The sequence below is a fragment of the Nyctibius grandis genome, chromosome 32, assembly GCF_013368605.1.
Source record: "Nyctibius grandis isolate bNycGra1 chromosome 32, bNycGra1.pri, whole genome shotgun sequence".
NCBI lineage: Eukaryota > Metazoa > Chordata > Aves > Nyctibiiformes > Nyctibiidae > Nyctibius > Nyctibius grandis.
In genome coordinates, this window is record NC_090689.1 from 4,913,674 (window position 1) to 4,930,841 (window position 17,168).

Here is a 17,168-nt window from a genome sequence, read left to right on the forward strand (position 1 = left end):
AAAAAAAGCATGGTTGAATAGAAGGAATTAAAAAAAGCAGAAAGGAAACGTATCTTTTGTTCAGAAGAGGAATAGTCTCTCCAAAACTGTAATAAGATGTGCTTACCGTGAACCAAGTTGCAGAAGACAAATATCCTATTCATGGCGTATCTGAAAGAGTTACTAAGGCTTCCTAAAGAAAAATATTCTTCAAACCCATTGCCAAAGTACATTACGACCTAAAGCAATTCAACTATTTACTACTTAAGGCATTTAGCAGATGTGCAAAGTCTTGCATTGAAAACAAGCAACCAGATGGCAAAAAAATGTCATTTTCAAAATAAAAACAGATCCCAGTCTTCTAGGAGCAACCAGTAGGACACATCACCTCCTCATCCCCTGGGCAGCCCACACAACCAAGCGTATTTAAGCTACTACTTCTTCACCACACAATGCTTACAGCTAAGTCATCCCCACCCCTCGGTGCAGGCACAATAAAGTACAACTTTCATGTAATCATTGATAAAGATAAGCAAAGCAGATTACACATCTAAGATCCTGGCAGCCTTCCAAACTGGCAGATCAGGTTCACAAAGTCTATATATAACAAAAAAAAAAACAACACAGCAACAGCAGAAACCTGGGTAAGGAGAACTTTTTCTCCCAACTTTTCATTTTTTAAACTTTTTTAATTGGGGGGGTTATAATTTCTTAATTATCAGGTGTGTTTTGTGATTGAAAAGGATATCAACAGTGCAAAATCAGAAGAGGCACAGAACAAAGATGTGCAAGAGTCCTAGTAAAAGGCCATTAGCGCATAGAAAATTTACACAAATTAACACTAGTTGACTTCACTGTATACTGCAGCCACCTGTGAGCCTTGTGAAACATCTCCCTTTAAACCATGCATAGCAATCAGCTCCCACCTGAATCACTTCTGCTTGGCATATTTTACCACCAGTGAGCTAGAAACTTCTCCTCTGCTTTATTGCTTCTAAACCAGCTCAAACACCACAGGTGACAGCGCCAGAGGGGCCTCAGAAGTGACTTCCCAACGCCCTTCGTTTCCCATTTCCCCTGAGTTTGGCGGGAAAACTCACTGGGCGAGGCTACGACATGGTCAGTGCCAGCCGATGACAGCAGCGCACAGAAATGAGCCAGCAGTCGAGGATGCCCATTCCCACCTTGCTCCCAGACGCAACCCTTGGAGGTCCGAAGAGCTCGATGGAGGAGGGATTAAATCAAGAGGGACCCACATCCACCCTCTGCCGCAGGGCTGGGTAGTTACCGCCCACCAGCTGAATTCAAGCCACGCTTCATTTCATACAGCCCACAGCCAGAGTTTTCCTTCAAGGAAGCATTGTGCAACGCTGCATAACGATAACGTGTACTCAAAGGTGTTTGAAAAAGCCTGTTCAACCCTCAACAAGGAAATTACTTACCCCCTGCTCTACCGACTTAAAAACCTGAGTCAACTAAAGGCAGAGAAGACAGCCTGCAGCGTGCACATCGCATGCAAATCCATGATTCAAGGTGTTTGTGCTTACTCATATTTCACTAACTAGAAGACACTTTTCAGCCTTTATTTTCATGAGCTGAGGTTTTCTAGAGATCAAAGGAGACTGGGGAAAAGGGCAAGCAGGGAAAGTTTACAAGAAAAAAAAAACATGAAGTCTGCATCTCATCATTGAGATTCTCTCTTAATTAAATCTGGCATTTACAGGCAGGGAGGGATCACACATTCCAGAGCAAAAGTTATTTGAATAAAGGGTACCCTGCGCGAGGTACCTCTGCAGTTCGGTGCCCTTTTATATTTCTAACAGCATTCACAGCTGCTCAACCCGGACAATCACCACTCAACTGAGCAATGATATCGCTCTAAAAATGTCAGGCTACCGGTGTCACGCGGAGAGATCACCAGTAGCTCTAACAGGAAGGGTTTGGAGGGTCTGACCTACGAGGAACGGCTGAGGGAGCTGGGGGTGTTTAGCCTGGAGAAGAGGAGGCTCAGAGGTGACCTTAGTGCAGTCTACAACTACCTGAAGGGAGGTTGTAGTGAAGTGGGAGCTGGCCTCTTCTCCCGGGCAACCAGCGATAGGACAAGAGGACACAGCCTCAAGCTTCGCCAGGGGAGGTTCAGGTTGAACATCAGGAAGAATTTCTTCTCAGCAAGGGTCATTAGCCATTGGAAGGGGCTGCCCAGGGCGGTGGTGGAGTCACCATCTCTGGAGGGGTTTAAGAAAAGCCTGGACATGGCACTTAGTGCCCTGGTCTAGTTGCCATGGTGGTGTCAGGGCAATGGTTGGACTCAATGATCCCAGAGGGCTCTTCCAACCTCATTGATTCTGTGAAGAAAAGGGCTTTTTTAAGCTCTGGAAATATTATTGGGCAACAGTAAGACAAGGCCGTGGCTTACCCATCCAGATTAGAGGTCCAAGGCTAACTGGAAAGAGAAGAGGAAACACGCAGTGTGTATCAGGATGGCAAAAAAAAAAATAAAAAGCAAGAATCCAAGATTAAGGGGTCCGTCACTCATCACACCAGTAGAGCTGTCAAATGTCAGCTATGGAAAAAAGGAATAATATGGGAAAAGACAAAGAGGAAAAAAGCGTTGACCAAACATCCCTTTCAAACGATGCAGTTGAGAAAACAGCTAAAAAACAGAAATAAAAACCCCACGCGCCACTACGGGCTAGGGGAAGAGTGGCTGGAAAGCTGCCTGGTGGAAAAGGACCTGGGAGTGTGCCAAGGTCTGGCTCTCTCACCCCTAACCAGGGTCCTGCCCGCATCAACAGAACTGATAACCCCCCCCACCACAGTCAGACTGCTTTTGGTGACAGGAAAAGTACAAAGCAGTGTTTACTGCTGCAGTTACTTGGAGGAAAACTGGGAACAGGGGACAACAGCAAACTAGTTGCCCTGCAAACGGTTAGCAATAGCCAGCCCGTCGATCTTGATAGGGAAGCAGGGCATCCCGTGAGCTTGGAAGTGAGGCTGTCAATTTATTAAAACGAGAAAAAAATCAAGGAGAAAGCAACACGCTCAGGAAGGGTCACCCCAACAGCAGCTCAGGACTGTAGGATGACATCAGATCTTCGTAAAATACTCCCCAGAGCTCAGCACTGAAACCTCACCAACGCTCCTTCTGCCCACAGCTGGCTCATCCAAGTGCTTGAAGATGGTTGCATTCGGAGAGAACTTCATTACGCTGCTGAAGTTTAAAGTTTTACAAATTTTATATAAAGAGACAAGCAGTGAACCTATTTTTTCCTGGCATATTTAACACTATTAGCAGTGGCGCAGATATGTAGATGGGGCATACAACCCAATCCTGCAGTCTTTGCACGACGTTATAGCCCATCCTTCCCCAGCAATAAACAATATAAAAAGCACAAACTGTAGCTGGCCCAACTCAAATCAACACGAATTTCTAAGATCTCTAAGCACATAAAATTTTGGACATGAAGACCTGCGTTCATCAACAGAAAACCAGCGAAGTGTAACACCTAAAACACCACAGGAAAAAGCGAGCGAGGCAAATGGGCTCTGTAAATCATTCACCCATGTTCATGCTCCAGTGGCCTTTTTGTGACACTGCCCTGCTTTGCCTCACGTGCTGTTACAGGTTTTCTACTTCAAAATTACTTGCACACATACAAGCAACACCTTAACATAAGGTTTAACGCAGCAAATCCCTGAAATTTGGGCAGATGTTCTTCTACATCTTCCAGGGAGTCAAAGCAGTCGTTTAGAACCTGGGAAGAACAATTTACATTCACAAAACTGGCTGCCAGAATGAGTTTTTTAAACTAATTTTTCTTTTTTAAGTCATTCCTAGTAAAACTACTTCTCTCACTCTTCTTACTCATAAACAGGTTTTTGTCTAAAATGATGAAGAAACAAATCTAAACCATCTAGAACTGGGTGCACAAGCTACAAATCAAAATATATTTTAAAAAAATCAGCCAAGAAAGCTTAAAATTGTATCATAATTCAAAAAAAACATCTTTATTCCTCATATGCTGATGTGGAAACTAATTTTTGCCAAGCCTACAAGACAACTATAGGAGCCAATAAGCAGGGAAAAAAGGAAGATTAAAAACCCCAACCTCTTCTGTGTATTATTACTACTACATATGCTTCTTACAGTTCACAAATCATATGTATGATAAAAATATCATAAACATCCATATATGTCAATAAACATACAACAGTTTAAACACCTATTGCAAGTGGTCAAACAAATCTATCAAATTTTCAAAGTGATGTAATACATCCTACCACTTTATGTCAGTACACTTCACAGAAGTTACTATTTTATCCCTGCTTTACTCATGGAGAACTAGACACAAATTATCTCTAGCCATCTACAACTGTTTATATAGGATGTTGCAGCACCAGGACCACAGAAATCAATTTTACAGCTCAAAAATGAAATACTTTTTAAAAAATAAAAATACTAAACGAAGAACACAGTTACCAACTGAACAAAGGACTGTGTAAATTACTACACAGGATAACCAACGCCCTGTGAAGCAGGAGAGCTTCCAAAGGAAGCTGTCTAGTTAAAATAATATTTGAACAGTTGACAAAACATAATATTGAACTTAGAAAGCTGCAAAAGACTTTAAAAACCTACTTATATTGTACAAATTATGACAGGAGTTTAATACAGAAGCATATATAAGAGAGCAAACACTGTGTGAAAGGTCTGTCGCTGGTGACAGGTTGTCTTTGGGCATCTATCAGGTTGCTTAACAATTTACACAAGATGTTAAGTAACTGTAAATGTGATTCTATTAAATTTATTATTCAAAGTGTTTCCTTAGAGTGTTTTATACTATCAGTATTTCAGCTATCACAGCTGTAAGGCCTGGGCTGTCTAGGCAAGGAGGCTGCAATACTGCAGCACTTGGGCAAGTTTAAAATTAAGTAGCACTTGGAGAAGTTTAAAATGAAGTAACCCTTCCAGTTCCACATATTATAACTATGTACCTGTTCAATAAAGAATGAGTGAAATCCTTACGGGCAGGATGATAAGGTTTCAGTGAAATATTAAATATTAAAGCTTCAGAAAATGCATTTTTGTGAGGCTTAGGCATTTACGAACGAAAAGGATGCAGTTCCCAAACCTAGTTCTACCTTATTATCTTGCCTCCAGTAACAGTCGTGCAATTATAAAGCAGCTGAAGATATCCGTGAGGATGAGACTGAACTCACATAAGACAGACCTCAAAGACTAATGTCTACCACGTACAAAACACAAAAATTCATCCATGAAATGAGGCTTCTGTCCACGAGGTCCTCACAGACACGCACACCACCCCAAGAAAATAATTAAAGCTACTTACTCTAATAGAAATAAGAGCTACCCCACTTGTCTGAGGGGCTCTAATTCCATTGCAAGGGATGCATGATAATAATAATCTATGAAAAAACAGAAGCCATCACTCACGCTGTGCCACCAACACAAGAACTAGAGACTTGCGTTATAGCATTACCTTAATCTTCTGTACCAGCTGAGCCCTAAATCACAGGAAGATGAAGGAGATATCAGGGAGGCATCACCCTGCGACTGTCTACTCCTTCCTCAGTACTGCAAAACCAGGGTACTGCAGACAGCAACTGAAGCAAGTCCTGGGCCACATCCCAGCTCCAAAAAGCCATTTAAGAGAGTCCTTACACTGAAGCCAATATCCGTCAAGAAGAGACTGCAGTCAGCACCTTGGCCTGAGCCAGCACAACAATTTTGTGCCTTCTGAGTCTTCCTCTTTTTACTTTACAATACTATTAGCTGCTACCTGTGAGTCTGAACATATGAACAAGGGCGTAAAACATTTTTGTTGCAACAAATGAGCATGGAAGACCTTCATAATCACAGAATTAGTAAATTCACACATTTTTTTTTTAATACCAATAAAAATATTCTCCTCTCATAAAATTTCTTGTAGCTATGGAAAAAGTTAACCCTAATATAGTACCTTTAGAAGTGGTCAACTTTCCAAGAGCTTGTCATCTAAGGGAAATTTTCCTCAGGTCCTTTCAATTCTGTTAAGAAAACAGGAAGCAAATTTCAGTAAGCCATTTCAATAGAGTGAAATCGAGATAGAGATCTCTATTAAACTTGGCAACAAAGAGAGAGCCCACAAAACAACAGTTAGAGCAGTCACTTGCCACCAGTCTGTCACCACTGGAAAATGGCCCATCGTCCACTGTTGACCAGGTACGTATGAGTACATAGGCGGTACGCATGAAGCCAAAAAGAAAGCAGTGATGATACCCATACCTCGTTTAGGAAATTAAAAACATAAACAAGAAAAAGGGGCAATTAAGACCCGAAATGTTGAGGATTGCTGACAAGTTATGTGACAAAATGACAAAACCGTTAAGGGTTAGGAAGAGAAACCTGTCTCAGCAGTGTAGGAAACACCATCACTCTCGTTAATCAGAGTGACACGGAACAAGAGTTACATCTATTTTCAATCTTGACCAAGATCCTCGAAACAATGAGAACTCTCCAATTAAGATGCAGTTTTAAATTTAGGAAGTTGGCATCTCACTTTGCCCCGCGGGCTTCGGAAGGGCTGAGGAAGTAAAGTACAACCATCACCAGTCGCTTAGCCGAGTAAGACCTGGTGGAAAAGAACTGCCAAAGACTAACTTCCAAAGATTTTCAATACCAGGGCAAGGAGGATCCCCAACAAGTCATGCTTAAAGCGTTACGAGATAAAAGTCAGTGCCAACAACATGTCTGACAAGTAGCTCTTAGCAGTAATGAGGGAATGGAAAAAATCATTTAAATCCTGTTAGTGTTAATAGAAATTTTGCTTTGCTGGAGTAACAAAATCATCACTACCATGACTTAAACCAAACGAAAAATCATTTAATCTTGGTATTTTCACATGCTTTTAGTTTATTCCCCAACCCTTCTAAGTTATTTCTGTAAGACACTAAAACTTTATTACGTTAGATGCTCTAAGCTGTGGATGTGCTATCACAGAGGTTTACCAGGTGTCTTAACTTCTTCCACGAGTAATACTCAACCTAGTTTTACCAAGCACGAGTACATTTGCCCGTGTTGCAAAAAGACTGTAAGACTTTCTAGTGTACATACAACAAGCCAAGGAGAATGAGAATTATGCCTCTCAGAAGTAAAATATTTTACAGTGGAATAATTATTAATAAATAAGAAAATAAAAGTCATCACAACCACATACTAAAACACACAGCCCTGCTTGTGAAGAAAGCATCCAAACCAGCCATACTGAACTATTCTGAATTTTTATTTTCCATTTCCAACAGCTACCGGAAAAAATAATCTTACATGTAAAAATCTCAACACCAATCCTCTCTTAAAAAAAAAGCCAAACCAAAACAGTACTATACCACATGTATAAAATCCCTGCAAATAAGTCCAGAAGAGCTGGAAAGAAAAAGCAGCATTCACAAACGCAGTGAGTCACCAGCACTGCCAACACATACTTTCGTTACTGCGAAATAGTCCTCAGCTGCCACATGCTTTGCAACACGCCAGAAACAAAAATCAGGAGGCACTTGCGTGAGTTTCCTGACTGCACACAGTCAAGGCTCCCTTCACCACAAAGAATTACTTCGTAAGCTTGGACATTAGTATCAAGGTGTAAAATCAAGCAGCTCCCTTAGAGTCACATTATTTCTGGTCTGAATTAGTCACAGCAGGTGAACTTAACTGTACTCGGCGCTGGTGAGGCCACACCTTGAATCCTGTGTCCAGTTCTGGGCCCCGCACTTCAAGAAAGATGTTGAGGTGTTGGAGCGAGTCCAGAGGAGGGCGACCAAGCTGGGGAAGGGTCTGGAGGGTCTGACCTACGAGGAACGGCTGAGGGAGCTGGGGGTGTTTAGCCTGGAGAAGAGGAGGCTCAGAGGTGACCTTAGTGCAGTCTACAACTACCTGAAGGGAGGTTGTAGCGCAGTGGGAGTCGGCCTCTTCTCCCAGGCAACCAGCGATAGGACAAGAGGACACAGCCTCAAGCTTGGCCAGGGGAGGTTCAGGGTGGACATCAGGAAGCATTTCTTCTCAGCAAGGGTCATTAGCCATTGGAAGGGGCTGCCCAGGGAGGTGGTGGAGTCACCATCTCTGGAGGGGTTTAAGAAAAGCCTGGCCATGGCACTTAGTGCCCTGGTCTAGTTGACAGGGTGGTGTCAGGGCAATGGTTGGACTCGATGATCCCAGAGGGCTCTTCCAACCTGGTTGATTCTGTGATTTAACATCCTGGTAAAAATCTCAAGCACTCAGCTTATTTAACTGCCTTAGCGTGGGCATTTAGAGCAACGTTTCTGTGTGAATCGGCCAAAAAGAGCTTACGGACACGTAACCAGGTCTCCATACGGATGACTGCTCTCACCCTTTGGTCCCTTCTCCTCCAACACCTTCAGGGAGTGCTTGCTGCTGGCACTTCAGGCAGCCTCGGGGCTGTCAGACTGATGTGACCTGCCCGTAGCAAGAGGGAGATCCTTTCCGTAACCTCCTCAATTCCACAGAGGCCCCTTTTCAGCAGCACCTGGAATTGGGCCAGAAATTGTTTTTCCTCAATTCTGATATGCTGAATCCTGGCAAAAAGGTCAAAAATGTTTAATTCCTTGTCTTATAAATTCCTGATTGGTCAGTTTAAAACAGAAGAAAAAGTTGAAAGACTAAGTTTCTTCTCCTATTACCTTTTCAGTAATGTTTTGGAATTTTAAAAGTTGCTCACTTTAAAATATTAACATAACTTATTAAACAATATTTTTTTTTACACCCTAAAGCAGATAATACACAAGCTGAAGCGTACTTTCAATTCAGCCCCTTCCAATGAGCTATTTCCACGAGAATCTGCCCAGCCAGCTTCTCCCTGACCTCTGGACAAGCAAAGTCCAAATCCCCACCAGACCCCTTTAAAAGAGGGGGGCCTTTTGCAGTAAACAGGCTTAGGGGAAAGATATTTTCATTTTCCTTCCTCCAGGTTCTGACTTTATCGAAGACCTTTTCAAGAGGAAAAGGCTTAAACAGTCAAAAAGCATCTTCCAGAAACAGCCTTTTCTCGCTCTTCTCCAAGAGACACCTCTGTTAGTTAAAGCAGTTCTAGAATGATTGTAAATGAAGAACAAATACAACTTAGAGTAGAAAGTATTACATTTGTTTCCAAAATAAACCCCACGTTATTGGACAAAATTCTAATTTCACTCATCAAAGAAGTGATGGGAAAGCCTACGTACGCTGACAGTTACAAACTCCTGTGGGTACACACTGAGTCAAACATCCAGCACCTAAACAGGAAGCAGAAAACTTCAGAAAAAAAAAGAAGTTGAATTGGAAAGGCTTTTTAGTGTATTTCCATCGCTTAACACACCTGCCAGCTGCCCTCATTCTGGTTCACAGCACGTTAAATCCCTTCCTTAACACGGTACACCACTTTTAGATCACACTCACCGCTGCCCTAACATGTTGGTTCCTTCCTACAGCTGCTTTTCATTGAAATGAAACTACAGAATTAGAAAGAATTCAACTCGTCTTATCAAAATAATTCCTTTAAAGATAGGAAACAATTTTTTGCTAATTGGCAGAACAGCCCTGACCAAAGATTCAAATATAGTACAGTTGTTGGCAACAGGTAACCACGTATCTTCCAGGACAACATCCACTATTTCAGTAACAAACTCGTGCTCTTTAAGCATCCAGCTTTGGGCAAACTTGAGCTACACCAACACCAACACTGGGCTTAGATCTGTTAGGAAACGACGACCTGATACAAAGCACCCAGTACTTTCTAGGAGTCTTTAAAATATTATATTTCCCCTAGTAAGGTGTGTTCATTGAAACAATTCTGAGCACCGGTACATCATTAGCAGCTGAAGGGAAGACATTTTGAAATTTATAACATTATGAACATTAAAAGCATTTTGAAATTTATAAACAAAGGTTAGACACATCAATTTGAGAATTTCAAAATCCACTCGTCTTGCCTGAAGAAGAAAAGCAGCCTCACCAATTTCTGAAGCATTTCAATCTACTGTAACCTCAGCCTTTCGAAAGCATAAGGAATTCCTCTTGTGAGTTCACAGATAGGGTGCCCAATCACCCCAAATTTATCTAAACAGGAAAAATGAAACTCCTGTCAATTTTAAGGCACATTCCTAACATTTACATGTCTGCCTGCCTGCCAGGTGAGACATTTTCAAAGCCTGATTAATCCCCATTCCAGCTGGGAAAACAGAAAGAGGCTGAGAAAATAGAATGATCGACTTAAACTGTCAAGTCAGATACTGGGACCCAAACCAGTGTTTACAGCTCTAGGTGACACTGTCCACTACCTCTGTCAAAATACAAGCACTAAAGTGTGTATTTTCCAGTTAAAGTTAGACACAACTTTAGGTGAAACCACGCTCTTAAGATCTCATAAGCCTTGAGCAGTGACGTGAGGCTTGAACGGTGAGCTCAGTCTACACCTGGCAGCCTGGGTCCCAGCTACGTAGGTCACTAGATCTCCAATTCCCACTTGAAAACATACCCGACCTCTTACCACCTGCATTTAAATGCAAATAAGAGCTTTCTAAAAAAATCTTACAACATAGCAACCTCAAGACACCCTAATTCCAAACAGCAAAGCGCAGGAAGAATCCTCAGGCCTTCAGGGAACACTGCAGTGTTTCCTGGCTGAAAGGAAACTGCCTCCAAAACCGGTCCTGCCTTCGAAACCCGTGCCTTGCCCCAGGGTTTCTTACCCTTTGCCACAAAGAGTACCCTGGACTCCTTTCAAAGGAGACAAAGTCCTGCAAATACCGAAAGCTGGCAGGAGATGCAGTCTCCTCCGTGGTGCTTCCCCGGGTCACATTGACCTCGCCGAGGTGCAGAATCAACAGAGCACCGGCCAAGCGCTGCATTAAGAGGACTGGATCATTTCTGGGAGCCAACGTGGTAGCTCAGCCTGGCACCCAAGGGCTTGGAGTGATTAGTTATCTTCAGCAGCGCTGCACTTCACAAGGCGAGCGGCAACCTCAGCGTTTGCAACGTCAAACTGAACTGAAAAGGTACGTTCAGTTACTGTAACTACAACAGCAGGTACAGAAACCTCCCCAAGATGACACTGTGCAATTACAAAGCGCCCTCAAAGTTTTGGGCCAAGACAGTCAAATTTGATTGAGATTTAGAAAGGAGGTGCCTCCTTGGAAAGCTAAAAATTGAGCCTGCTGCAGCCTTTCTGAATCTCTCTCCTAGTCCAAGAGAGCGCCTCTGCTTTGACAAGAACACAGCAGGACTGAACGCAGCAACTACATTTCTAGAAAAAGAAGGGAAAACTCCACAACCGCCTGCTTTTGGCTGCTCACTTGCACCTTTTCCCAACTGCCAGCAGAACTCCAGCTCATGAGGACGCATGCTAATGCACGGTGCCTGGCTGAGGAAGACCCCTCCTTCCCCACGCTCTCCCCATCACCATGCCTCCGCTGCCTTCTCCTCCTGGATGCTTTGGTGAGTCAACTCTTTCAAAGCTTTCCGCCTGCATCCCAGTTTCTGACCCTAGGACTCACATCTGGGCCCCGCACTTCAAAAAAGATGTTGAGGTGTTGGAGCAAGTCCAGAGGAGGGCGACCAAGCTGGTGAAGGGTCTGGAGGGTCTGACCTACGAGGAACGGCTGAGGGAGCTGGGGGTGTTTAGCCTGGAGAAGAGGAGGCTCAGAGGTGACCTTAGTGCAGTCTACAACTACCTGAAGGGAGGTTGTAGCACAGTGGGAGTCGGCCTCTTCTCCCAGGCAACCAGTGATAGGACAAGAGGACACAGCCTCAAGCTTGGCCAGGGGAGGTTCAGGTTGGACATTAGGAAGCATTTCTTCTCAGAAAGGGTCATTAGCCATTGGAAGGGGCTGCTCAGGGAGGTGGTGGAGTCACCATCTCTGGAGGGGTTTAAGAAAAAACTGGACATGGCACTTAGTGCCCTGGTCTAGTTGACATGGTGGTGTCAGGGCAATGGTTGGACTCGATCCCAGAGGGCTCTTCCAACCTGGTTGATTCTGTGATCTTTGCTGGGGTTATCACTGGGCCCAGCCATCTAGAACAGCATCTCTGTAACTAGGGGTTGTTTTCAGAACAAACAGCTTTCTCTTTGTTGTGGCTGCCACACAGACACGTCAATAAATGTGCGTGTTGTTAAGGAACAAGAATATACTGCCACAAAACTCGCAGGGAAGCTCTCAGTGGCTCAGAAACCTCCCAATGCAGAAAACAGATAAAAGGTAGAAGGAAAAAAAAAACAAACACAAAATCAAGACTGATGCAAGAACTCTGAAGCAGAAGTATCTCTTATTAGTAAAACACAGAGCTAGATTCGGGCCCTGAGGCTTTTCATATCATCACAAGAACAAAATCTGCAGCATCAATACCCTTCTTACCCTAAAGTTATTTAGAAACCAAAGGTGCTTGAGTAATTTTCTCTTTTAAACATAACCAAAAGGCTGCTTTAAACAACGCAAGCACACACGAGTTTTTAAAAGGATACATTTTAAAATAAACAAGATTTGACCTGCCATACATGGTCAAAGCATTCACCCATCCCCTCCAGCATCCCTCCCAGAGAGGGAGCACAAGCAGGTGCCTCCAGAAAGAAACTCCCCCAGTTGGCCAAACATCCAAGTCATCACTCGGTACGAATTTCATCCCAGCCTCTGCCAAGCTGCCACACAGCAGCTCAGGGAGCAACAGGCCTCAGATGCACCGACACACGGTGCACCGTGTTAAAAAGCGCAAGACATCTAGACAGAGGCATTATTCCCTATTTAATAGCCCAACATTTTTGTTTTAACAACTACGTCAGTGCAAAACTGAGTCCAATTCCACATACAACTTAGACAACACAGAAGATCTGAGTTATCCTTTCTCAAGCATTTTTGTTCTGGTCTCAAGAACTGAAATATCCAACCAGTGAACTTTAGAGTAAGGCTTTTCCTTCCTCTAAAACATTACTCAGTGACTTTTTTTTTAAAGTGCTCCTGTTATCTTAAAGATTCTACTCAAAACCTCGTAACACATTTCTACATTTCCACATTACTTCTATTTCAGTCTTAGTCTGTAATACTGAAGTGACTAATTCGTCAGTTCTCTGGTAACATAAAACTGGAACAGCTCATTTGATTACACACGGATATTTCTTAACCTGCCTCCACAATATCTCTCTGAGTTAAGTTACCTCCATCTCCTAAATGAAGCAATTGAATCACGAAGTAGCTAGTCCCTGGTTTTTTAGGGAGGTACCACTCCAGGGTTCACACCGGGAGGACGCTCCATGCTGTAAAGGAGATCTAGACTTTCACAAGAGTTGCCCCACTTTTTCAAGCATAAAAAGCACCAAAAAAAAAAAAGACAAAATCAGAGAAAGACAGAAATAAGAAGATAAAAACCCCACAATGCACCATGTTTGAATTGCATCTAACTGCTATTATTGCAAGACCTCCAAAATAATGATTATTAAAATGCTGCAATGTCTCAACTGTCTTCACTCACCACAAAGCAGCACATGAGCCGGTTTATTTTGGCTACAGGCAAAGTGCAACATTGCTCCTTCAAAGCCAGCCGAGGAACCCTCTGCTCCCAAACAAACCTTTGTGCAGTAGCTCACAAGTACCAGGCTAAAACCGACTTTATCCTCCCTGCTCCCCGAACAGCTTACCACTAAACTAAATCGTCCTGCGTAGCTTTAACAGAATAAATACAAAAAGCTGTAGCAAACGTAAAACAGAAAACACAGGGAGGAGAAAAAACAAGCAGGTGAGGTGCACAAAGAGCAACAGTTTTTAACTGGCACGGAAAGACACAGGCTAATGGCAACCCAGGTATCACAGCGGCTGCAAAGACGACAAATGGATAGAATCACAGAATCGTTTGGGTTGGGAAGGACCTTTAAGATCATCGAGTCCAACCGTTACCCCAGCACTGCCAAGGCCACCACTAACCCCTGTCCCTCAGCACCACATCTACACGGCTTTTAAATCCCTCCAGGGATGGGGACTCCACCACTGCCCTGGGCAGCCTGTGCCAGTGCTTGACAACCCTTTTGGTGAAGAAAATTAACCACCTGCAGTAATACCTGTGCCGCCTGCCCCCGCTGCCTGGGCCGGGAACGGCTCTGCGCTCCGTATCTCTATTAAAACAGATTTTTTTCTGTCAGGATTTATAACAGCAATATCCACCCCCATGTTTTCCCTCGGAGATTAACGAGGTTTTAACCAATTTCCTAAGAATTAAGAGACACCCAGGGCGGCGATGTCCCTTCGGGGGGGGGGCTCCCAGGGGCGGGGGGCCGAGGCGGGGCCCAGCGAGGCCCGCAGGAAGCCGGGGCCGAGCTCCGCTCCCGAGCTCCGCTCCCGCACCGCCGCCCTCCCGAAGCCGGACGAGGCGAAGGGCCGTGGGCCCGGCAGCCCTCGGTGCCTGCCGCCGCGGGGACAGCGGGCCCGCGCCGCCGGAAGCTCCCTCCGGGGGAGCCGCCGCCGCCCCGAGCTCGCCGCGCCCGCCACAGGCCCGGCGGGCTCCACAAAGGACGGGAAAGGCGCGAGCGGCAGGTGGGAGCGGACTCACCGGGCTGAGGCGGCCGCCTGCAGCCTCCGGGGGCCGGAGGGAGTTGAGCGGGACACGGTGCCTCTTGCGATGGCGGCGGCGGCGGCAGGAGCCGGAGGGGGGAAGCGGAACCGCCGCGCGTGGCCACAGCCCGCGAGGGCGGGCGGGGGCGGGGCGCCGCCCACGCGACTACAGCTCCCGGCGGGCACCGCGCGGCGCGGGGCATCATGGGAGGCGCGGGCCGCGCTTCGCCCACCTGAGCGGAGACGGGCCCGGCGCTGCGCGGGGCCTGCGCCCCCCCTCCTCGGTCACCGCAGCTCAGCTTCATACATATATTTTTAATAAATATTTATATATATAAAAACCATTTTTTTTTCTAGGGCGGTGGGCTTTTGCCCTTGCAGCTGGATAGGGGGGCCAGCAGGGCGAGGGAGGGGATTCTGCCCCTCTGCTCCGCTCTCCTGAGACCCCCCCTGCAGTGCTGCGTCCAGCTCTGGGGCCCCCAACACAAGAAGGACACGGAGCTGTTGGAGCGAGTCCAGAGGAGGCCACGGAGATGCTCAGAGGGCTGGAGCCCCTCTGCTCTGGAGACAGGCTGAGAGAGCTGGGGCTGTTCAGCCTGGAGAAGAGAAGGCTCCAGGGAGACCTTCTAGCACCTTCCAGTGCCTGAAGGGGCTACAGGAAAGCTGGAGAGGGGCTTTTTACAAGGGCTTGGAGTGACAGGACGAGGGGGAACGGTTTGAAACTGAAAGAGGGGAGATTGAGATGAGATCTGAGGAAGAAATTCTTTGGTGTGAGGTGGTGAGACCCTGGCCCAGGTTGCCCAGAGAAGCTGTGGCTGCCCCCTCCCTGGCAGTGTTCAAGGCCAGGTTGGATGGGGCTTGGAGCAACCTGGGCTGGTGGAAGGTGTCCCTGCCCGTGGCAGGGGGTTGGAACTAGATGGGCTTTAAGGTCCCTTCCAACCCAAACCAGTCTGTGATTCTGTGATTCTATGACAAAAGATTCAGGACTTTGTGCACATTATGTGGTAAAGATGTGAACGATCTCTTCCACCCGCACTTCGTCCAGATGTTGTGTGCATGACTAAGAAGGAATGTTTTGTCTCCTTGTTATGGGCTCTGTATTTAAAATCACCGTGTTAATTTATTCTGCCTTTTGGAGCTTCTTGATGCCTACTAGTAATTGCAAAACATCAATATTTTTTCAGACTGTCCCATGTTTCTCACTCCAATTCCAAGCAAGTGTTGGAGGGTTAGCTTTTTTCATGACTGTTAGGGTCTGAACCCTGCCTCTTGTGGAGGAGTTTTTATTTCTTGAATTTAAACCAACAGACTGGGGTGGTGGCAGCCAGACCGCTCCGTGACCAGGAGGTTGGGAAGGGTGCCCAAGAGCATCAAGGTTCCTCTTGCTCTGAAGGTACTGGAAGGGGCTCATTTTTGTATCAATACAGCTGGCAACAAATTAACCCTTCTCCCACCAATTTCTCAGGTCCAGAAGTCCACGCGGCTCAGGGTTCAGCATTACGGGTGAAAGCATCACACCTTCGCTACAGCAGCTGGACACAGAGCAGCTTTCCACGTTGCCACTTCCTACTCTCAGTGACCTAGGCCACTCCTTAGATGCCCAGGTTCCAAGAGATGTGGTAGTAACACAGCTGAGAAAGCAGCATCCGTGCCCTCAAGGCTTCTCCCCACAAATTCCTGCAATACGTTTAATCTTCCAGATGACTTCCCCAAACATCTACCTGCCCTGCAGCTTGGACCTCACCTCCTCTGTCAGTCCAGGCTTGAAGCAACATCTGATTTTTCCTTAGGAAGGAGAAGGACATGCATCAGGCAGCTCCTCTTCATAAAGGCCTTGGGGAAAAGTAGCAGGCTGCCGCTACGGCCCCAAACCTCCGTGCAGGTCCAGGCACAGAGTGCAAATGAGACTTTCCAGCTCCTGTTGCTTTCAGCCAACGCTTGCTGGCTATCTTCTCTCTTACTCTCCACTGAATTACTGCAGAGCCAATGGTCACAGAAAACTTCCCCCTACACACCTGCCTTATTTCAGCCCCGTTCTTCCAGGAACAGTACTCCAGAGGGACCCCGCTGTGGCTGCTGGAGGCTGCTCTGGTCTACTTCCTACTGCGGGCAAGGCCATCGTCTTCGCTTCTCTTTGCATATTGCCCTGTTACTTCCTCACTCTGACTCAACTCCGTATTTGATCCTCCCAGGATCGAGCTTTTGCTAATTCATCTCTGCACACACCTCTCGAGAAACCACAGTACCACTGAACCTCACACTTCCCTGAGCTCTACTTTCATTCCTTATAAGGTGACCTGACTTCTCCTTGCTGCTTCAGCCTTGTACCCCTAAACCCACTCAGCTCCTGCTCCAAACCGTTTTCAGAATCTTACCCGCCTCCTGTTCTTCTGTCTCCTTCCCCAGGCACATCTTTTTAACTAGGAGGGTTTTTTTGTTGTGTTTTTTTTTTTGTTATACCCATTCATTTGAGATTCAGAGAGTCTTAACTCCTAACACGGCCTTTAACACCGCTGCCACCCCCCTTTTCTTTCTTTGCTCTAATTCCATCCTTACACACGTTAACGATGGATATGTTTGTGTCTGATACCTGCTAAGAACTCAGA

At 45.6% G+C, this 17,168-nt stretch overlaps 1 protein-coding gene across 2 annotated transcripts in view; it reads right to left on the minus strand.

The window, feature by feature from the left end:
• Positions 1–14,723, minus strand: part of PAK2 (p21 (RAC1) activated kinase 2) — a 46,896-nt gene extending 32,173 nt beyond the window's left edge. The window contains exons 1-2 of one of the 2 annotated variants that reach the window (XM_068421066.1): positions 14,561–14,723; positions 5,961–6,027 (exon numbers count right to left, since the gene is read on the minus strand). The gene's annotated coding sequence lies outside the window, so the exon portion shown is untranslated. The remainder of the gene's footprint in view (positions 1–5,960; positions 6,028–14,560) is intronic. The other variant, XM_068421067.1, reaches the window with a different exon arrangement.
• Positions 14,724–17,168: the final 2,445 nt, after the last annotated feature.